This window comes from Vanessa tameamea, chromosome W (genome assembly GCF_037043105.1).
Source record: "Vanessa tameamea isolate UH-Manoa-2023 chromosome W, ilVanTame1 primary haplotype, whole genome shotgun sequence".
NCBI lineage: Eukaryota > Metazoa > Arthropoda > Insecta > Lepidoptera > Nymphalidae > Vanessa > Vanessa tameamea.
This window is the reverse complement of record NC_087340.1, coordinates 4,342,810-4,366,988: the sequence shown is the minus strand read 5'-3', so window position 1 is coordinate 4,366,988 and position 24,179 is coordinate 4,342,810. Positions and strand designations below refer to the sequence as shown.

General features: G+C 32.4%; 1 long non-coding RNA gene across 1 annotated transcript in view; it reads right to left on the bottom strand.

Moving 5' to 3' along the window:
• LOC135194607 (uncharacterized) overlaps nt 1–24,179 on the bottom strand; it is a 441,435-nt gene that overhangs the window by 179,259 nt on the left and 237,997 nt on the right. The gene's annotated exons all lie outside the window — the stretch shown is intronic.

The following is a 24,179-nucleotide window of genomic DNA, read 5'->3' as shown; positions in this document are numbered from 1 at the left end:
TGCTGTTTATTTGGTTACGTTGCCCCAGTATTGTATAACACTGCAAGAACGCATTTTTTGCGGTTCTTCAAAAAGCCACTTCTAATTGGAAATGGTTTCGCTAGTACTTTGGTTTCCCATCACAACAAATGCTGTCGAAAGGCATAACAGAATTTCATTTTAAATGAAAATCTCGTAGTAAGTCGGCTTAAAAATTTCCATTCATTTTACATTTAAATACTCTCCAAAAAAAACAAGAAATGTTATTGGTCCTACTAACTTTCTAATATATATGTTGATGATGACGTCTTGACCGATTTCAGATATGGCAGCCAACATCAAAGGTATAAGGAATAGGCAACTAAAGGCAACTAAGGCAGGACGTGCACAAGTGCACTCTTATAATCCGATGAGATGGCATATGGGGTCGGATTTGCCGTCTTATCATTGGGCATCAAAGACAAAATACCGATAATATTTTGGCTTTTATGACCACTGATGCAATTAAATCAAAATATTTAAAAAATAACCGATATCAAAATTAACAGAAATTAAAACTAAAAAGTAAAAAATATCACAATTGGGTTTCTATCAAAACATTTAATAGTATAACAAAAAAAAGAGAATTTTGTAGACTAATTTAAAGCTATAATTACCCGTCGTTCTACGGATCGTGTATATCATTACAAAATATAACGAAATACGTATGAATAAAACCGCTACAAAACAGTTCGAGAATGAATTTCGGAATCTGTTGAGTTTGAGGTTAGACACAAATCTATAAATATAATATAGTTAAAACAATGATTATTTTTATCAGTATTTGTACAACGGTGAAAGAACGATTTTAAAATTCTCAGTTACCAAAATACTATATATCAATATGATAGCGTTAATATGAATGTGAGTCGTGAATTTGAAAAAGATGGCCGATATCTTTGGTGGGAAAAATAGAATTTATCTCCTTTGTGAACAAATCCGCTAGTTTTATGACCTGAATTTATTCGGATCGTGGAATAAGTCTTTGTTAAGGCAAATATCTGAACTATTCGTTATGCATAAGGGTTCTCTGAAACGAAGTATTTTTGTCAAATCAATCGAGAGATTGAAATGCTGAAAATTTGTTCAAATTCAAATTTACTTGGTGGCAGATTGCGTATAAATTGCTTTCGCCGTGTCACTGAGGTTAAAAGGGCATTATTATTTTGAAGAGATGTTTGTACCGCCATTTGGTCCACGGAATTATTTTTCCTTTACTGAGTACAATAATAGAAAAAGTATATTATACTGTATGTATGATGATGTTATCTTAACCAATTTTGCCCACGGCAATCAATAAATAATAAATAAATAAATAGATGTTGGACAACATCACATACATTACTCTGATCCCAATGTAAGTAGCTACAGCACTTGTGTTATGGAAAATCAGAAGTAACGACGGTACCACATACACCCAGACCCAAGACAACATAGAAAACTAATAAACTTTTTCTATATCGACTCGGCCCCGAATCGAACCGGGACCTCGGAGCGGCGTACCCATGTAAACCGGTGAACACACAACTCGACCACGGAGGTCATCAATCTCAAAGAAGACTAGCTAACTACGCAGAAAATATTATATTACACAAGTGTGCGTGCAAATACAGGTGCACTCTTTTTTTCCACAGTCTTACAATCCGATGAGACGACGAATCCGACACGACTGGAAAGATTAATTATCGGCCCAACCTGGGGTTTAAATCTAGGATCCTCGGCCTCGGTACTAGACCAATGCGGGAACTTCTCTGTATCTATAATAATCACTGTTTCATTGATCTTTTTAAAATTATAGTTAGGTAATTGATGTTCGTTTCTAATTTTAGCTTTTCCAATTAATTTTGCATCTCATGTTTCAAAAACATTAATTAAAAAAAAACGTTTAATTTATTAAAAGCTGTTTGGTTGATTAATTGGATAAATTGATTTTCAAGCAGGATAGTTTGTATTCATAGAATTGTATTTTATTAACATAATTATAATAATATGCTATTTAAATGGTAGGAAATTTTTTGCTCACAGTTTACTCTTTTTCCCCACATAATCTTCATTACTAAATTCATTCCTATTTTAAATTATTTGTCTTAAATGAAATTATTTCTATACGTACTTGTCAAAAATATATTTTTGATTCGTTTTAAAATTAATTAATTTTTATTTATTACTAGCTGTGCCCGCGACTTCGTTCGCGTAGTTGTCGGAAACACTATCATGATTATCGATTGATTGCTCACGTTGGTTTTTGTTATTATAATCGTCAATAAGATTTAATAATATGTTTTACAGTACTTCAGCGTAGATTATATTTTTAGTTTTATTTTCTTGTGGTAGAAGAACATACTGATTTTGCCCGCAACCCGATCTTAACAACGCGACATATAGTTGGCCGTGTGAAAAGCAGTCTTGACGTAAATCGATTCCTACGTGTTTAAATGTTTGGCCCTGTGATTTATTAATGGTTACGGCAAAAGATAACTTAATGGGAAATTGAATTCTTTTAAAATTAAAAGGTAAATCATTTGGAATCATTGGGATGCGAGGTATAAGCACTGTTTGACCAACTGCCGGACCATTCAAAACTGTTGCAACGATCACGTTATTGCGAAGGAATTTTACTTGAAGGCGGGTCCCGTTACATAAATTTGGTGATTTAAGATTTCTGAGGAAAATTATCGCACCACCTATTTTTAACTTCAGGGAATGTGGTGGAAGGCCGCTCGGGTTTAAAGAATTGAGAAACTCTTGTGGGTAATGGACAGCATCTTCTTGATCCATTACATTATCAATAGATGTGTAGGTAGTTATATCGCCTGGAAGTTTGGTTAAAATTAGGTCGTTAATTTCGTCAACGCTACTATTTCTCGCCGCCAATATTGCCCTTTGACACATCCATTGGTAATCTTTATTTTCTATTTCGACGATATTAGGGTAAACTTTTGATATTAAATCCTCTATGCTAGTCACTTTTTCTCCTAAATCGCGATCAATTTCAATTTTATTTTCAGAATGAGGTACTTTTCCATCTATATCTATATATCTATATACTAATATATAAAGCGGAAGAGTTTGTTTGTTTGTTTGTTTAAACGCGCTAATCTCAGGAACTACTGGTCCGATTTGAAAAATTCTTTTTTTGTTGAATAGTCCATTTATAGAGGAAGGCTTTAGGCTATATAATCTATATACTAATATATAAAGCGGAAGAGTTTGTTTGTTTGTTTGTTTAAACGCGCTAATCTCAGGAACTACTGGTCCGATTTGAAAAATTCTTTTTTTGTTGAATAGTCCATTTATAGAGGAAGGCTTTAGGCTATATAACATTACGCTGCGACCAATAGGAGCGCAGCGACAGTGAGAAATGTTGCAAAAACGGGGAAAATTATTCACATTTATGGACTTTCGATGCGTGCGCAGCATAAACGTTTTAAGTTACTCAAAAAATGTGTATGAAAGATATATTCCTCTTTTAATAATAAAAAAAAAGTCCGTGACACTATATGTCTATTTGTTAAGAGTGTGCTAGCAGGCGGGGCGCGGCGGCGGCTGAGGGGGAGGCGGGTCAGCCCCGCCGCCGCGCTCGCCACTCTCACCCGCGGGTGTAGTTCTGCGAAGTAGCAATGCACATAACGACTTAAAAAAATTAACATTCTTAATAGTTAAATTATTTATCAAAATTAGGTTTTGTTATCAGCTTATTTGCTCATTATTTTTTATCGTTTAAAATCGATTACATTTAAATCATAATCTGCTGTAGTTTTAACTTACGATATAAGATAAAATTTCAATGAACATTCCTTCGTACTTTGCAAGTAAACAATTCAAACGTTTCACGGTATAAATAAGGTATAAAAATTACATTACACACGTAAAAAAGTTCAAAATGGCGAGCGATACTTTCACCGATGCTGATTAATCATCACTGAGAAAATAAATTATGCAAATAAGCAAATAGGTGAATATCGTTTAAAATGACTACACAAATAAATTAGTAGTTCAATATTTCAAGTAATTTCTGTTACGTTCAAGCATATTCAACACGGTTGTACTATAATCACCTTATGAAATAATAACACCAAAGGAGAAACAATCTAAACTTCTTATTGTTCGGTTTGTTTATCTTATTACGTTTAAGTTAATATTGTTTGTTTTCAACCGACTTCAAAAAGGAGGAGGTTATCAATTCGTCTGTATTTTTTTTTTATATGTCTGTTACCTCATAACTTTTCACTGGATTTTGATAATTTTTTTTTTGTTTGAAAGGTAGTGCTTCCCGTGGGGCCCCATTTTAATTTTATCCTGTTACGATGATGGTATCCCTATGAAAACGATATAAGTCTTAAATGTGCATTATGTATGTGCGCGATAAATAGGTGAATAACTCAAAATTGTGCCAACCAGTTTTAATGATTCTTTTTTTATTATAAAGGATATACTTCAAGGGTACTATGGTGAAAGTTTGGTAAGGTTCTGAGCATAGGATCCATTACAAAGTAACGGTACGGAAGGGAACGGAACAATTCTAAGGAGCACGTTAGCGATACTCGGTCGAATCTTTTAAAAAAAAAATATTGACAAAAAAAACCGACTTCAAAAGAGAAAAAAAATAATATGCTCTAAAAAGTAAAAAATAATTGCTTATTATTCTACAACTTAATAATCAAGTAACTTATTCTACTTACCAATATGTAGGTACGTTCTGTGTTTCCACGCAAGGAGATAAGTATGTACCTACCCACTTTAAATCTAACTTAACACAAACCTATGAATAACAAACAATGATCACAATATTTTTTAGATAGACAAGTTTACGAGAGCAAGACAGACTTTTTTAAAAAAAAATATAATATTTGAGTTTTAAAATATTTAATTATAATTAAAATTGACACGACCGAACAGAGGTTTATGCTCTAGTCGAATGTTGTTTCCTTTTTACAAAATCATTTCCCAAGACATATGATCCCAAAGCATAGAATGACACAATGACTTACATTCTGCTGATTAAGCATTTACTTCTATTGTCTTCATGCTTTGAGCTAACATAACTCCTCCCCCCTTAAGTTCGAAACCGTCAGAGGCATCTGGATTCTGAAGGTTTCGACCCTTACTTAAGAATTTATCTTTTAACTTTTTTGAAATTAAAATTAAGCACAAAACAAGTAATATTAAGTATATAATTAGGGTCCCTAAACTGACACTATTCACTTTTATTACAGATTCTATTTCACTTTCACTTTCACTTAAACTATTTATCTTGAAAACCGCAGAAAGATATTTTATATCATCCAAATTTATTCCTTTAACTAGCTGTGCCCGCGACTTCGTTCGCGTAGTTGTCGGAAACACTATCATGATTATCGTTTGATTGCTCACGTTGGTTTTTGTTATTATAATCGACAATAAGATTTAATAATATGTTTTACAGTACTTCAGCGTAGATTATATTTTTAGTTTTATTTTCTTGTGGTAGAAGAACATACTGATTTTGCCCGCAACCCGATCTTGACAACGCGACATATAGTTGGCCGTGTGAAAAGCAGTCTTGACGTAAATCGATTCCTACGTGTTTAAATGTTTGGCCCTGTGATTTATTAATGGTTACGGCAAAAGATAACTTAATGGGAAATTGAATTCTTTTAAAATTAAAAGGTAAATCATTTGGAATCATTGGGATGCGAGGTATAAGCACTGTTTGACCAACTGCCGGATCAGTCAAAACTGTTGCAACGATCACGTTATTGCGAAGGAATTTTACTTGAATGCGGGTCCCGTTACATAAATTTGGTGGTTTAAGATTTCTGAGTGAAATTATCGCAGCACCTATTTTTAACTTCAGGGAATGTGGTGGAAGGCCGCTCGGGTTTAAAGAATTGAGAAACTCTTGTGGGTAATGGACAGCATCTTCTTGATCCATTACATTATCAATAGATGTGTAGGTAGTTATATCGCCTGGAAGTTTGGTTAAAATTAGGTCGTTAATTTCGTCAACGCTACTATTTCTCGCCGCCAATATTGCCCTTTGACACATCCATTGGTAATCTTTATTTTCTATTTCGACGATATTAGGGTAAACTTTTGATATTAAATCCTCTATGCTAGTCACTTTTTCTCCTAAATCGCGATCAATTTCAATTTTATTTTCAGAATGAGGTACTTTTCCATCTCCTATTAAAAGTAACTTTGAAGGAAAATTTGTACTTCCTCCCCCCAAATGTGCTCTCATATTCGTAGATAGTTTTAAGGTATGGACAAATTTCCATAACGGTGAACTTTTAAGGCAAGACCTTACAATGTCTGCTCTAGTTCCTCTTAAAATTACCGGTAAAGTTTGTCTAAATAAATTACCAACATCTGTGTTTTTATTGCTTATTGTTATACGGTCAATTATGACAACCCTTTTCTTAAACATAAAAGAAATATTGTACAATAGTGTACGATTGCGAATATTTTTTTTGTTAACAATTCGATGCAGGTGTATCGGCATCTGGATGTAAGACAAAAGAAAAAGTCAATTGTAAATAAATAAATCACAAACAAAATTCATACTCTGCCAAAACAAACAAAACGTTCAACAGGAAATGTAATAGTAAATCTGAATGACTTTTATTTGTCTTGGATTAGGAGAAAAGTTCATGAATTGTAATACCTGACGGTAGACATGTTTGCTTAAACACTCAATTTTGATTCCAATTTTCTGTCATTATATAGGACCACTATGTACGTATAGGGTTTAAAAAAACATCAAGAAGAAGTGTATTTATCGATAGACCAGATTTACAAATTTGGAGTATATCATATATTTACAAACCTACCTTGGCTGACACCGCCTCCAAAAATAACAATAATTTTAACTATAATATATTATCGTAATAACTTTGCTGACTTTTAAATAGTCTAAATATTTTTAATTTCATTTTACATAGTATAAATCTAAAAAATATTGTGATCATTGTTTGTTATTCATAGGTTTGTGTTAAGTTAGATTTAAAGTGGGTAGGTACATACTTATCTCCTTGCGTGGAAACACAGAATGTACCTACATATTGGTAAGTAGAATAAGTTACTTGATTATTAAGTTGTAGAATAATAAGCAATTATTTTTTACTTTTTAGAGCATATTACTTTTTTTCTCTTTTGAAGTCGGTTTTTTTTTTGTCAAAATTTTTGTTTCTAAAAGATTCGGCCGAGTATCGCTAACGTGCTCCTTAGAATTGTTCCGTTCCCTTCCGTACCGTTACTTTGTCAAGGATCCTATGCTCAGAACCTTACCAAACTTTCACCATAGTACCCTTGAAGTATATCCTTTATAATAAAAAAAGAATCATTAAAATTGGTTGGCACAATTTTGAGTTATTCACCTATTTATCGCGCACATACATAATGTACATTTAAGACTTATATCGTTTTCATAGGGATACCATCATCGTAACAGGATAAAATTAAAATGGGGCCCCACGGGAAGCACTACCTTTCAAACAAAAAAAAATTATCAAAATCCAGTGAAAAGTTATGTTAGGTAACAAACATATAAAAAAAAAAAAATACAGACGAATTGATAGCCTCCTCCTTTTTGAAGACGGTTGAAAACAAATAATATTAACTTAAACGTAATAAGATAAACAAACCGAACAATAAGAAATTTAGATTGTTTCTCCTTTGGTGTTATTATTTCATAAGGTGATTATAGTACAACCGTGTTGAATATGCTTGAACGTAATAGAAATTACTTGAAATATTGAACCACTAATTTATTTGTGTAGTCATTTTAAACGATATTCACCTATTTGCTTATTTGTTTATTATATAATTTATTTTCTCAGTGATGATTAATCTGCATCGGTGAAAGTATCGCTCGCCATTTTGAAATTTTTTACGTGTGTAATGTAATTTTTATACCTTATTTATACTGTGAAACGTTTGAATTGTTTACTTGCAAAGTACGAAGGAATGTTCATAGAAATTTTATCTTATACCGTAAGTTAAAACTACAGCAGATTATGATTTAAATGTAATCGATTTTAAACGATAAAAAATAATGAGCAAATAAGCTGATAACAAAACCTAATTTTGATAAATAATTTAACTATTAAGAATGCTAATTTTTTTAAGTCGTTATGTGCATTGCTACTTCGCAGAACTACACCGCGGGTGAGAGTGGCGAGCGCGGCGGCGGGGCTGACCCGCCTCCCCCTCATCCGCCGCCGCGCCCCGCCTGCTAGCACACTCTTAACAAATAGACATATAGTGTCACGGACTTTTTTTTTATTATTAAAAGAGGAATATATCTTTTATACACATTTTTTGAGTAACTTAAAACGTTTATGCTGCGCACGCATCGAAAGTCCATAAATGTGAATAATTTTCCCCGTTTTTGCAACATTTCTCACTGTCGCTGCGCTCTTATTGGTCGCAGCGTAATGTTATATAGCCTAAAGCCTTCCTCTATAAATGGACTATTCACCAAAAAAAGAATTTCTCAAATCGGACCAGTAGTTCCTGAGATTAGCGCGTTTAAACAAACAAACAAACAAACAAACAAACTCTTCCGCTTTATATATTAGTATAGATATCGATCGGCTCGGCAGAAATAGATATATTTTTATTCTTTATCTCAGGTAAATTAATAATGGGTGTCATCTTGTATTCAAATTTTTCCAATATATGTTGAAAATAAAATAACCGGAGATCGCCGAGGATGACCTCACAGCCAGGATCGATTTGTACGAGATAAGTTCCAATCATAGATGTTTTTGTTACATCGTTTCCACACTTATAGGACATTACTTCTTTATCTCTTGAATATATTATCCAACGAGCAGCAGAAAGACGTTGTGTTTTAATTTTTTCTATAAGAACAACGCGTTGATGACATTGTGTTAGATTACTGTGAAACTGCATCAACTGTTCCATACACGTTATCGCTGAGTAGGGTACGATATTATGTTCAGTGCATATGTACTGGTTATCGCTGAGAATTTCTTGACACGGAGACGCGACCGGCAAGTATTTTGAACCTTTCACCATAAGGAAGGGATATTCGGGAATAATAATAAAAGTTTCGTTTTTAACTTGATCCAAAATAGGTAATGAATACATTTTATAATAATGAAATATACTACTATCTGTGAGAGGGACTTCCATAATAAATGTAATCTGGTTTCCTTTTACATACGCTTTAACACACAATGTTCGTTCTATCTTAATCATATTACTTTCAGTTACAGGATACATTAAACTATGATATTTTTCTATGGAAGTTAATATGTAAAACATTTCTGTTGTATTAATTATAGATTGATGTAGCACAGAAACTTTACTAAAAGCTAAGGCTGTTTCCATCTCCTCGAGCGTTATATATATTGAACGGAAGTTATTAATGAACATGCTATACATACTCAAAATATAAGTGGAATATACTGCATTTTCTTCTTTGGTTGCTATGTCCTTCAACATTAGTTCTACGCGTTTTAAACGTTCGTTAATGATTAAAGAATTGTTATATAAAATTTCTGTACTATTAATAGAATACTCCAACATTTTGGAAACCAGTGTAATTTTGTTATCAAGTAAATTTTGTTTGCCATTAAATTTATTAATAAAATGATCATAGCGAAGCGCGTCTTCGTGATCTAAGTTACCAGTTATTGATTTTATAACAGAACCCAATGGGTTAAGCAAACCTCTACGAAATCTTTTAGTTGGTATAATTTGTTTTACCTTTTCTATAGTTATATCTTTTAAGTATTCTACTTGTATTTTCGTGTTACTAAATTCGTGCATATACGGCGTGTCTGTATTAATTAACTTATTAAAATCACTATATCTATTTATATTAAACTCTAAATCGGCAAATATGGAACTTAAATCTATTATTTTAATAATAACCCATTTATTTTCCTGTTTATAAGCCTGGCCCTGTTTGACGGGTAATAGGCCCGGATTACCTTCAATCTTTTGAAGTCGAAGGGATTGGGTGTTCTTCATCATCGCCAGGGCGATTACGCACCACCTGTGGAGGTCGTTTTATATTTTTAAGCGGGACTTTAGTTTGTCGCTCTCTAATAGTTACGGGTACTACATTACGGGAAGTTTCTCCTCTAACAATTGCCTTTTGATAAGGAGGCTTATCCTTACTTTTTCTCGTGTTAACTACTTTCGCAAATATAGTTTTATCAACGCTTAAATCTATTTCTTGTTCACCACCTCTCCTTTTTCTTTCTTTATCTTTATTTTCGTATATCTTATTGGAAATATATTGATATAGGTATTTTGTGCGTTTTATATGATCTTTAAGTAATTGTTGTATATAAAATTTTTGGAAATCGACATCAAATACATTACTAGAATCGGTATGACCAAATATTACTTCGAAAGGCGTTAAACCAGTGGCACTATGAATAGTGTGGTTGTATGCCATGATAGAGTAAGTCATGACGGAAGCAGCGTCCGTGAACTTATGTTCGTATTTGGCTAATCTATATATCTCTATTAACGTAGAGTGAAACCTTTCTACAATACCTGTAGAATTTGGGTTATTAGGAGTAGTGATATGTAGTTCAATCTTGTACATTTCAGCTAATTCTCTCATTAACTCATTATTAAACTCTGTACCTGGATCAGAAGTTATCTTTTTAGGTACACCGTAATAAGAAAAGTATTTAATTAACGCGCGAACTACTTCTGGGGTGGATCTGCTACTGACTTCTATTGCTTGACCAAGTTTACTAAAAGCGTCTACTAATGTTAAATAATACTTTCCTTCAATGTTAAATAAATCTATAAATATTTCCTGAAACGGGGCATCTTGTGTTTGGGTTAATTGAAGTACGGGGTTTGTCTATAGGGCTTAATATATATAGGATCCTCATTGCGCGTTCTTATAAAATGTTTAACGTCATTCGTAAATGTCAAAGGTAATTGGTCGCAATAGAAAATATCTTTATATTCTTTACAAAGGGAAAATATTTTATTTTTCTCTTCTTCGTTTATGTGATCTAACCTAACTTATTTAGATTTTTTAATAGTAATTGATTTTCTCCGAATTCTCTTTCATTTTTCATACAATTGACCTTGCACTCGATATTTTCATACTTTGATACCTCGAATGGGGATTTAATAGTCAATGTCAAAGATTCGTTTAAGGTATTTTGAATAACTGTTTTTGCATAACCATTCACACATTTTACTATCGCACCTGGCATTCTCACGCCCTTACAAAATTCAGTAAAATTAATTATTGCATCACCGGAATGCTGATTTGTTGGTAAGGATACTCTTAATTCAGAACGCGGTGGAAGTTCAAGAATATATTCTTCGTCATTATATATTATAGGAATCCTTGATGAATTTGTTTTCAATATTTTATTTTTTAAGTCGATAACTGCTCCTAACTGTTTTAAGAGGTCGTTACCAATCAATCCATCATATTTTACATCTACATCATACACATACATTTTTTGAAAATGATTACTATTGAACGTTGGCATTAAAGGAATGTTAATAGTTTCATTATGAGTGCTGGTAGCATGCGTACTTATAACTTCAAATGGTTCATATGAAATAAAATTGTTGAAATAGTAATATGCCTTTTCAGGGCTAATGAAAGAACGCGTACTTCCAGTATCTATCATAAATTTCGCATCTATTTCTGGGATATATATATATGGTAGTTTTAGGTGTTTTTCGCAATTTAACTCTATCGATTCTGTAGATTTGAGGCTACTATTGAAAAATTTCTACCTTATTTTCATTATCAAGGTCACTAGAACTTTGTTTGGTAGTGTTTTCGTCTGTTTCTTCATTGTAATATGTTATGTCATTATAGTTATTTTCATAGGACTCATTTTCTGAAATGTAGAGGTCAGGGTCGTAATAATTTTCATTGTCATAGTAATTGTAGTCATATGCATAAGTCTCATTAATAGGGAAAGTCGGTTTATTTTGCACTACGGTTCTCATAGATACGTCATTTTGTCCTGTTCCGTCTTGATGTAAGTTAGGCCTATAACCAAACTGTGTTTGAGGTCTATAATTATTACTATTAAAAGGTGGACGGTAACCTAACTGTTGCATAGGTCGGTGTCCATATTGAGGATTAATTCTTGGTGGTGGTATTTGTGGTCCTTTAGCAATTCCGAATCTATATGGAGATAAATTTTGTCTAAAACCTGTAGGCATATGCATATGCTGTCTTTGGTTTACGTGCGGTATTCCGAATTTAAATTGGTGTTGTTGGTTAAAAGGGTAATTCGGCATAGATAAATTCGGTTTATTAGAAAAATTAAAATTATTATTAGGCTTAAAATATGTTGGTTGATTAAAAGAGTTATTGACCTTTGAATTTGACACTTTACTTCGTTGATTGTATTGTTCGCGAAAGTTCACCTCCTCCAACACAATACTTAACGCACTCTCTAATGTTGTCGGCGATTTTAATCTAACTATTCTGACAATATTCTCTGGTAAATTGTATAAAAATACATTTAGTGAAGTATTATTATAAATAATTATTTTACTCTGCTTAATATCTTCGTTTAATATTTGATTGACTTTTGATAAAAGAATTGAACGTACCGACTGAATTCTATTGCAAAAATCGAGGTAACTTTCTCCCGAATTTATTTTTAAATTTTCTAATTCTATGGCAATACACTCTTCACTTCGCGGGTCTCCAAAGTGTTGAATTAACAAATCTTTAAATTCATCCCATGATATAATATCCTCGCGCTCGCTAATAAGCGACGCGGCCTTATCTACTAAGCGAATAGTGATGCTATGCATAATGTATATATTTTGTGCATCACTGCCTTGAAACTTACTTATTACATATTCGCATTTTCTTATGAATAAGTTTAATTGGCGTTTATCGCCACCAAAAAGTGGAATTAATTTTAAAATTTCGTTAGGGATCAGAGTTATATGATCCATTTCGATTTTATAAAAAAAAATTTAATTAAAATTATTACACACTAACTTAAACTAGCAATATATATATTTATTTTTTAAACAATATAACTAAATGATTTTTTTACTTATTATATATATTTCATTAAACTTTCGTTAAGACAAATTCACTCACAATACAAATTCAAATCCTTAAATAAAATTATATAAGAAAACCAGAAAACGTTATATTAGGAGAAGGCTTATCCCAAAATAACAAAAGGCAAAGGAAGGTGAAAAGTTTTACTCACCAACCGGTCGCCAGCATCGTCTTCGCCTGGACTCCTCACTCACTGTCTTATTTCTTTGGTTCTGGATTGTTTCTTACAGACCTTCAAAATCCTAACTATTCACGGATTTTGACGAAAATTAATTAAGATGAAGGCTGTAATTTATATGAAACAATCCTACCGGCTGCGCCAGACAAGTTTACGAGAGCAAGACAGACTTTTTTAAAAAAAAATATAATATTTGAGTTTTAAAATATTTAATTATAATTAAAATTGACACGACCGAACAGAGGTTTATGCTCTAGTCGAATGTTGTTTCCTTTTTACAAAATCATTTCCCAAGACATATGATCCCAAAGCATAGAATGACACAATGACTTACATTCTGCTGATTAAGCATTTACTTCTATTGTCTTCATGCTTTGAGCTAACATAACTAGATTGTTTCTCCTTTGGTGTTATTATTTCATAAGGTGATTATAGTACAACCGTGTTGAATATGCTTGAACGTAATAGAAATTACTTGAAATATTGAACTACTAATTTATTTGTGTAGTCATTTTAAACGATATTCACCTATTTGCTTATTTGCATAATTTATTTTCTCAGTGATGATTAATCTGCATCGGTGAAAGTATCGCTCGCCATTTTGAACTTTTTTACGTGTGTAATGTAATTTTTATACCTTATTTATACCGTGAAACGTTTGAATTGTTTACTTGCAAAGTACGAAGGAATGTTCATTGAAATTTTATCTTATATCGTAAGTTAAAACTACAGCAGATTATGATTTAAATGTAATCGATTTTAAACGATAAAAAATAATGAGCAAATAAGCTGATAACAAAACCTAATTTTGATAAATAATTTAACTATTAAGAATGTTAATTTTTTTAAGTCGTTATGTGCATTGCTACTTCGCAGAACTACACCCGCGGGTGAGAGTGGCGAGCGCGGCGGCGGGGCTGACCCGCCTCCCCCTCAGCCGCCGCCGCGCCCCGCCTGCTAGCACACTCTTAACAAATAGACATATAGTGTCACGGACTTTTTTTTTATTATTAAAAGAGGAATATATCTGTCATACACATTTTTTGAGTAACTTAAAACGTTTATGCTGCGCACGCATCGAAAGTCCATAAATGTGAATAATTTTCCCCGTTTTTGCAACATTTCTCACTGTCGCTGCGCTCCTATTGGTCGCAGCGTAATGTTATATAGCCTAAAGCCTTCCTCTATAATTGGACTATTCAACAAAAAAAGAATTTTTCAAATCGGACCAGTAGTTCCTGAGATTAGCGCGTTTAAACAAACAAACAAACAAACAAACTCTTCCGCTTTATATATTAAGTATAGATTAGACACACGACTGAATAAGTTATTACAAATATCAATATAATAATAGATTTCATTTTAGCAAATTTTACCTGCATAACAAAAATAGTTCTCATGGGATCGTCCAGAAACTATATCTCACAAACAATGATCATGAAAATGAAATTTACTAATGAAAAATAACTTCGAATAATAAATATACATTATAATTATATTATAATGTAATTTGTTTAAGCGAGACCTGGTTACTTCCTAATATATTTGATGAAGAACTCTTCGATTCAAGCTATAACGTGTACCGAAATGATCGTGACTATGCACTTCTAGGGGTTAGTAAAGGAGGTGGTACACTTATTGCGGTACGTCGTAGCCTCTGTGTTGACATGCTATACTCGAGGATGCCTTTGTCTCTTCCAGGTGCTGATGTAACATTTATTAGTATAGCAATCGGACAGGGTTCAAGAAAGCATAAATTATGGATTTTCTGTTGTTAATTCCCTCAAAATCAACAACAGTGTGAGTCTGAGGCTACGTTTTTTGAATTCTTATCAGATTTAACTTTAAATAACCCTTTTGATAAATATATTGTTGTAGGAGATTTCAACATTGGAGATATTGTATGGTCTCATAAGTCTGATAATACATTCGCTATCCAAAACCCGTCCGAAAATAATTTAATTGTGCAACTATTTGCTTTTATTTGCTTCTCTGGCTGGGGTCAGCATAATGGAATTTTTAATAGCAACAATAGACTGTTGGATCTCGTTCTGTCTAATTTTAGTTGTTCGGTCGAAAGAACTACACCCTTATCTTTGCCTGAAGACGCTCATCATCCATCTTTTTCTGTGTTGACGGATATTATGTCGATCGAGTCCAATTTGTGTTACGCGCCCCGTATTGTTCGTCGATTTCAGGTTGCTGACTATAATGCACTTAACAATGAATTGAATAACATTGATTGGTTGAAACAATTTGAAACATGTGACATAATTAACGCAGTAGATAAGTTTTATTCAATAGTTAATAGTGTAGTGGATCGCTTTGTACCAGCTAAAACAGTATACGATACCAAAAAATATCCTGTATGGTTTAATAAGAGTTTGATTAAATTGATCAAAAAGAAATTATTAGTACATAAACGATGGAAAATTTATGGTCGTAGTAGCGATTATAACAAATTTTCTGACCTTCGACACAGAACTAAATGGATGGAAATAGAGTGTTATAATGTATTTATTGCTAGGGCGGAAGATAATATTCATCATAGTTCCCGGAATTTTTGGTCATTTGTAAAATCAAAGAGAGGTAGCAACAACATACCAGACACCATGTTCCTTGGTAATACTATTGGTTCCGATGGCTCGTCTATCTCAAATCTATTTAGTCACTTCTTTCAATCTGTTTTCGAAGAAGATGATGGGAAAATAGCCGAGGACGATACTTTAAACAAGTACGATAGTCAGCCCCTAATTGGTACTTTTAACATATCACGCCGTACAGTTGAAAGATATCTCTCAAAACTTGATTCATCTAAGGGCAGTGGCCCAGATGGCTTACATCCTACATTTTTAAAACAATGCAGTAAGTCTTTATCAGTTCCTTTATATTTACTTTTTAACAAATCCATTCAATCAGGCATATTACCACCTGTTTGGAAAAGATCCCTTATTGTTCCTATTTATAAAAATGGTGATAAGCATAATGTTAAAAATTATCGTGGAATATCAAAGTTGTCAATCATACCAAAATTATTTGAGAAGATTATTTACGATGTTTTGTTTCCTTTAATAAAACCTCTGCTTATTACCCAACAACATGGATTCGTAACTAAAAGATCAGTCGAGTCCAATCTTGTCGAGTTTCTTGATATTGTTCTTTTAGCAATGGAGAGAGGACATCAAGTTGACGCTGTATATACTGACTATTCAAAAGCATTTGATAAAATTCCACATTCGTTACTAATTAAAAAACTTGAATATATCGGTATACACGGCGATTTGCTTAGATGGTTAACATCATATCTCCGTGACAGAACTCAAGCAGTTGCTGTCAAAGGACACATCTCTAGTTTCGTCCCCATAACATCTAGTGTACCCCAGGGCTCTCACCTCGGTCCCCTTTTATTTAACATTTTTATTAATGACATAATGAAACATTTCAAAATCCTAATATACTTTTATATGCAGATGATACAAAATTATTTAAAATCATAAAAAACTGTGATGACTGCTCTAATTTACAAAATGACTTAGACATTTTAGAGCAATATTGTTTGTCTAACGGTCTACATCTTAACTTTGATAAATGCTGTATAATAACATTTTCTAGAAAAAAAAATCCGATTTTGTTTGATTACACAATTTCCAATCATTCAATTAGGAGGGTGACCGAGATTAGGGACCTGGGAGTGCTTCTGGATTCAACTTTACTGTTTGACAGGCATGTGAATAAAATTATTGCAAAAGCTTTCAGCATGTTGGGTTTCATATTTCGCCAAGGAAGTGATTTTAGAAATATAAATACATATAACCTTTTGTATAACGCGTATGTAAGGTCCAGTTTGGAATTTGCTTCAATTGTTTGGAATCCACAATATTCGAAGTATATTATGGCTATCGAAAAAGTACAGAATAAATTTATTAGAAGATTAACGCGCAAATTTGGGTCCAATTCTGTTAATAAACTTAATATTTTGACGCTTGAGAAACGCAGAGAATGCAAAGATCAGGTTTTTCTTTATAAAATTATAAATAACTATATCGATTCAATGTACTTAGTTAACAACATTAATATCAAATGTCCACATGCCTCTGCCCGTTCAAAACAAACCTTCTATGTGCCGATATGTAAAACTAACTATTCCAAAAATCGCTTTTTGGTAAGAGCATGTGCTAATTATAATAAATATTATAGTAATGTTGATATATTTAACGTTAATCTGTTTAAGTTCTTACGAGTCTTAAAAAACACTATTTATCATTAATATTATTTGAAGCTTATTGTTTTGTATCTTTTTTTTTTTTGTTAATCTTGGAATAATTCATGTTTGATAACCTTATTTCATATACTTTCATAATAATTTACTTTTATTACTTGTCTTTTAGTTCACTTCATGTTTTAATGCAACAGTGGAAACTTTTTTTGGCATATGTTAGAATTATTTTGATATTCATTGTATGTATTATACTATGCTGTATGTTTCCCTAAAATAAATAAAATAAAAAAAATAAAATAAAAATAAGTTTACGTACAAATGTAAATATTTTCCATTTCAAGGTCACGAGGGACTGAACTATCTAAGGCTATAATTCATATGCGGTAAGTCTCTGGACTACATTTTCATAAAGTAAGATAAGGGCGGCCATTTGTAATTTATCACATGATCGTTACCTCGATATCATTCTAATATTATTAAAAAAAAAACTAGCAAGCCAAATAGTATCTCATCCCACAAAATTATTGAAAGATCGAAGTTCAATTTGCTCGATAACAGTGATTATTAAATCTAGAATCTGTAACTTAATTTTTTGGTTTTAAAGTATTTCACACTCCAATATTTTAAACTAATTTAGAGTAACGCTGCAGACACAGAACCTTATATTTAATCTCTTCCCTTCTGTAGCTTAATATTTGTAACCTTAATCAAACGTATCCGTAAGTTACAATTTTCATCTCCGCGAAATCAATACATACTTCCTTGGACCAGATATTCGTTTCTGTAATGAAGTCTCGAAAATACTCCTAACTTGCAGGTTAATAAATACTAATTGTTTAAATTATACTGAAATGAACAAATCAAACAAACTTATATCATTGGGTTTGTAATTGTATTCCTTATTATTAAATTATGTACTTACTATTATTTTGATAAAATAATATGAAATTCACGCTTTTCCAATGATAGTCTTATTTTAATGCGAGTATAACTGCGCAGCACGGCTTCTTATATAACAATAACTAAACCTTCCCCAAAACGCGCTACACCTTCTGATATAAGTTTTATGTGTATTGTGTTAATAATTATTTCAGTTAGACGTTACAAAAGACAACATCTCCATATTTTCCTATAAAGGTATTTTAGATTTCGTACAAAATATTCTACGTGCTATTAACATGTATACAGAATTAGCTACATACAATGAACTTAACAGAAGTTGCGTCAGTAAATCATACCCAACTCTGTTTAACTTCCACGGTTACTTGGCTATCGAATGACTTTTCAAACGTTATCTCGTGTTTATTGTAAAGGTTTGTACCATTGATATTTCAAAGGGTGTAATGGAGTGTTTTAGAAGGTTGCTATAAATTTAGTAGGAATATTTTTAAATACCAATCCTAGTTTGTTTTTTTTTAGTTTTTTACAAAAATACAGAAGTGATTTGCAAAGTTTAATGATTCATTATAATTGTATAAAATCTTAGGAATGTTATTTAATAACTAAGTCATATTCGAGAGAAATTGTATAATATGGTGGAGTTTATGTAACACGCTTAACGTCTAAATGTTCTGTAAGAACTAACTTTATATCTCGTGAAATGTTAAATAACGAAGACGCTATTCTGTATCCTGTAATATCATCGTTATTATGTCGTATACGACTTTCTGTGATTTCACGACCATGTTCTGTTTCTGCGTTAAGTTTCAAGTAAGTTCAAAGTTTTACTTGGTGGTAGGGCTTTTTGCAAGCCCGTCTGGGTAGGTACCACTCACTCGTCAGATATTCTACCGCCAAACAGCAATACTTAGTATTGTTGTGTTCCGGTTTAAAGGGTGAGTGAACCAGTGTAACTACAGGCACAAGGGACATAAAATCTTAGTTCCCAAGGTTGGTGGCGCATTGGTGATGTAAGGAATGGTAAATATTTCTTACAGCGCCATTGTCTATAGGTGGTGGTGACCACTTACCATCAGGTGGCCCATTTGCTCGTCCACCTACCGATACCATGAAAAAAAAAAAGTTCTTAGAGAATATTCCCACTAACCTTTAAGTAATTTAAAAAGTACAAACATATCCAAAATCAATAACATTAATAATTAGCCCAAGAAAAATTCCTAATAAATATCATATAAAAACACTGGATAAAGTGTTGCATGAAAAAGTAGCTTTAAAAAGATGAAAAAGTTAAAATGAAAGTCTTTGAAGTGACCACTTGTAGTGGAAATTTACACCGTGACATCTTGAAACATATTCAAGTCTCTTTCTAGGTCAGATCTAGATCAATGACATAACCTACAAACAGCCATTTCAAAGATTCACAGGTTTAATTAAGTAATTGTAGGTAATAAAATTGTAGGGTAACAATAATTAATTTAGGTACACATCAATCTGTACCGAAAGTTGATAATTCAAATCTCGTACAAGGCCAGTGTCCATTTGTTTTCAATCCATCTCGTGGTCCGCTAAGAAGGATGACATTACAGTAGATGAAATGTAAAGATTCTGTAAAATTAGTGAAGTGCAAAGATAGTAAATTGTTACCATCAATCTTACATTGCCTAAAAATGACCCACTGCTGAGCCTTTAGATTAGTTTTGGACTCTTGTCTATCACGCTGCATTAATGCAGATTTGAAAGATCTGGAACGCGCAGCTCCTCACAATGTTTTCCTTCACCTTATATAAACACGAATTAGGCTGATTAAAAAGTAGGTTTGATGGATTTAGAGATTTGACTGCAGCAAATACAAAACGAACCGTACAACTGACGTATCCCGTTTCAAGTTGTTGTCAGTTTTGTCATACATATTGATAGGTTCGAGAATAGAATGAAATAAACCTTACGTTGTTATGAAATATTCGAAATAATACTATCAGATTTCATTTGTATTTAATGACATAGCTGAATAGTTCTTATTAGCTTGATTCTATATCAAGATAAAATTACGTGGTGGGCGGGCGTAAAAATTATAAAAGGGTGTATTCTTAATGAGAATTTAACGACATAGGTGTGGCGCTTTTTAATTAATACGATGGTGTTTGAGCATCATGAAAGTTCTTTTTATGAAATTTAACAAAATGGCGAGTTATTAATACACATACAAATATTCTAAAAACCACTATAGTTTGAAATTGATACGACAATGTCAGATTGCTGTTACCGATTTTTAAAGAAAAACAACATTTTTAAACAAAAACATTGTAACAAAAAAAAAAACTAAAAATAAGATAGCCTTAGAGTTATTGAATATAATGCTACTATGCAATATTAACTCTATATGCACTCGAAAAATGGGTTGGTATCATTTGACGGTCAACTCAACACCACACATGCCAATTGGTCAAACCAAATAGCGGGAGCTTATTCGGCTTCCTGTGTACACTTCCGTCCTTTTTCACGAAATCACACCCACAGATTGCAGAAAAGCGAGCGAGCACATCAAAAACACCTCTTTACAAATTAGAAGGCACTTTTGTTTTTTTCATTTAAAAAAAAAAACAATTCTTGCACGTAAGACAGAAATTAACCACACCAGTCACCCTATTCATGATTCCTTTGGAATATATAAATTGAAATTAAATAATACTCTGAAATGTTGTAAAATTCTTATACTGTTGTGATAAAATCGAAAATGTAAACAATAACTTTTAATTTATGAAAATTACTTAATTAGGTACAAAAAAGTTTCACTCTCTGACATTACTTTATTACTTTACGTGTATCAAAACACGCTAAGCGCACTTTAATTTTTCTTTAAGTTAATTTGACTGGTGCAAAATACTTTAAACAAGACAATTAAAATTCACGTAAATACTTCATTAACAATAAAAAGTTAACATTTCCGATTATAATAATGTCGTGTATGCACTTATAAAAACAAATACATTTTTTTTCTATTTTACTTAAAATAGGTAGGCGGAAGCGTCTTCTGGTGGTAAGTAAATTACTATAGAACAATTGTAATTATTTTTCTGCCACCTGCGAAATACATCCTCCTCCTTTTTATTTCACGTGTTTATTAGAATATCATCAAATAATAGGCTAAAAATATTTTTAAAGCAATCAGTGTCAGTCGAGACCTTTTTTAAGCATTTAAACATCTGAAACTAGTAGTCTTAATGGCAAAATGTAAATATTAATTGTTATTTGTACAAAATCAATGAGTTATTTAATTTAATAAGAGTTTATACGCCGTGTCAAATAATAGTTTCTAGTACTTTCGGGGCGTGGGCGAATGTTAATAACTTAGTGAGTTAATGTAAGGTGCATTACTATATAACTATGAAACTGTAGAGGTATTCTGTGAGAACAAACTCAAAACTCATCGCAGAAAATGATGGTGAAAAACCCGAAAATTATGTGCGATGTTGAATATTATACAACATATTATCTATATAGTATATAAAATAACAAGTCCTGACTGACTGATTCATCATCGCCAAGCGTAAACTATTAAAGTTAGGGCCTTGAAATTTGGTAAGTTCTAAGAAAGACATTTTGGAAATTCAACCCCTAAGAGGGTGAAATAGAGGTTGTACGTTTGTATGGAAGTCCGTAATTTTTTAAGTTAGAAATATGAATCTTTATTTTTGAGATACTGATTAAAAGTAAGTAGATACGTATTTAAGCGTTTCTGGATATTCGACCCCTAAGGGTTGAAATAGAGGTTGAAATTTCGTATATAGGTTAGTAATGTAGTCCGTCATTTTTTAAGTTAGAAGATTGGCGTATCAATACTTTTATTAAGGAATTAAGACCTCCAAAATTATGCAACGGCGCCAGACTAATAGGAACGGCACTCCATCGTAAAGACTAGTTATCCGTAGATGATGGATGGATGAGAAACCTTTTTAAATTCAAAAGAATACAGTTCGCGTCTGCTTCGTGACAATTATTAAAGCAAGGATACTTCTAAATAGTCTGTTCGAGAATGAGTTTTACAAACAGTCTGGTGGATCTAGCCCACGAAAGTTAAACCACAAATGTGATCTACAAAGCGGTTTTAAATTAACGTAACACTTTAAATTAGTTTTAATTATTTATAACCAATTTCCACGCGATCAAAGCCGCGGGCAGCTAGTTAAGAATAAACACATTTAAAAGATTTCGAAAAGTAAAATAAACAAAATCCATTAAAACACACTTATCTAAGCCTTATAAATAAAGGTTAACTAGATTTTTTGTAAGTCAAATAAAATATTACAGCTAGACTAGACTGATTCAAATCAAATCAGTCTAGCCGTTTCTAATAATCAGTGATCACACAAAAAACGACTTACAAATCAATATAAAACCTCCACCTTTTTTGAAGTAGTTTGAAAGGAAGGCCACAATTCAATTTCACTTTTTCAAAATCAAATAAAGTGTTGTTTGTATAGCGTTCGAATGTTATCGAATATCGCGATAAGGTCGTAAACATCTGTGAAACATCGCCGGCGCGCTCAACGAATACAATATTAATTCTCACTCGACCTTAAGCGTCTGTCTGCGAAATGAAAATACGTATTCGATATTTTATTATGGTAAATAGATTTATGGAACGATATTGAATTATTAGTTAAACGTGGTTTAATAAAATGGTAATTTATTCGTTTTTATTCTATTAAAAATTAGTTAGTATTTGTAGCATTAAACTTCGTTTAAACATTTTGTTAAACTGTTATTTTTATTCTATGTCAACCAGTAAGTCTGAAAATGTTCTATCCTAAGGACTGAGCTCTTTTAGAGAATTTAGGCCGTATTCTACTATTCTATTCAACTGAAGGAAAACACTTAACCGATATTAGGGCTTTGTGCAAACCCGTTTGGATGGAAACTAACCACTTATCAATTATTCTCCAGCCAAATATCAATACTTTGCTTTACCTTATACTAACTGGAAAGATCGGTGAGGCTGTGTTTACTGCGCCTTCGTAACAGAACAGATCTACAATGGCTAGTGCTGGGAGTTTTTTTCAGAAACGGTTTTAAGAACTAGTTCTTTTATAAAGAACGAACGAACTGTTTCTTGATCGTAGAACATATAGCTTTAAAACGAACGAGACGACACTCGGCACCGGCCGTCGTTTTGGTACTGCTTCGCAAAACGTTTTCGATCACGTGAAACTAACTAAACACTCTATTTTAATGGCCGTAAGGACTATTATTGTATGAATATTAAACCAGTTCTAAAGAACTACTTTGGATTTGAAGTAACGAATATGCTATAATGAATCTTATTCCTAAAGAAATACAATACAAATTTGGCTGTAGAAGAACGAACTAAATCGAAAAACCATTTTGTTGGTACTGCTGCGCGAACCGGTTCCTATCACGTGTAACTGACTAAACACTTTATTTTGATGGCCGTAAGGACTATTATTGTATGAATATTAAACCAGTTATAAGGAACTGCTTTGGATTTGAAGTAACGTATATGCTACAATGAATCTTATTTCTAAAGAAATACAATACAAATTTGGCTGTAGAAGAACGAACTAAATCGAAAAACCATTTTGTTGGTACTGCTGCGCGAACCGGTTCTTATCACGTGTAACTGACTAAACACTTTATTTTGATGACTCTAAGGACTATTATTGTATGAATATTAAACCAGTTATAAGGAACTACTTTGGATTTGAAGTATCGAATATGCTACAATGAATCTTATTTCTAAAGAAATACAAGAATCAATAAAAATTACGAAACAAAAAAAAAGTTTTCGTGGGCTCCTTATACGC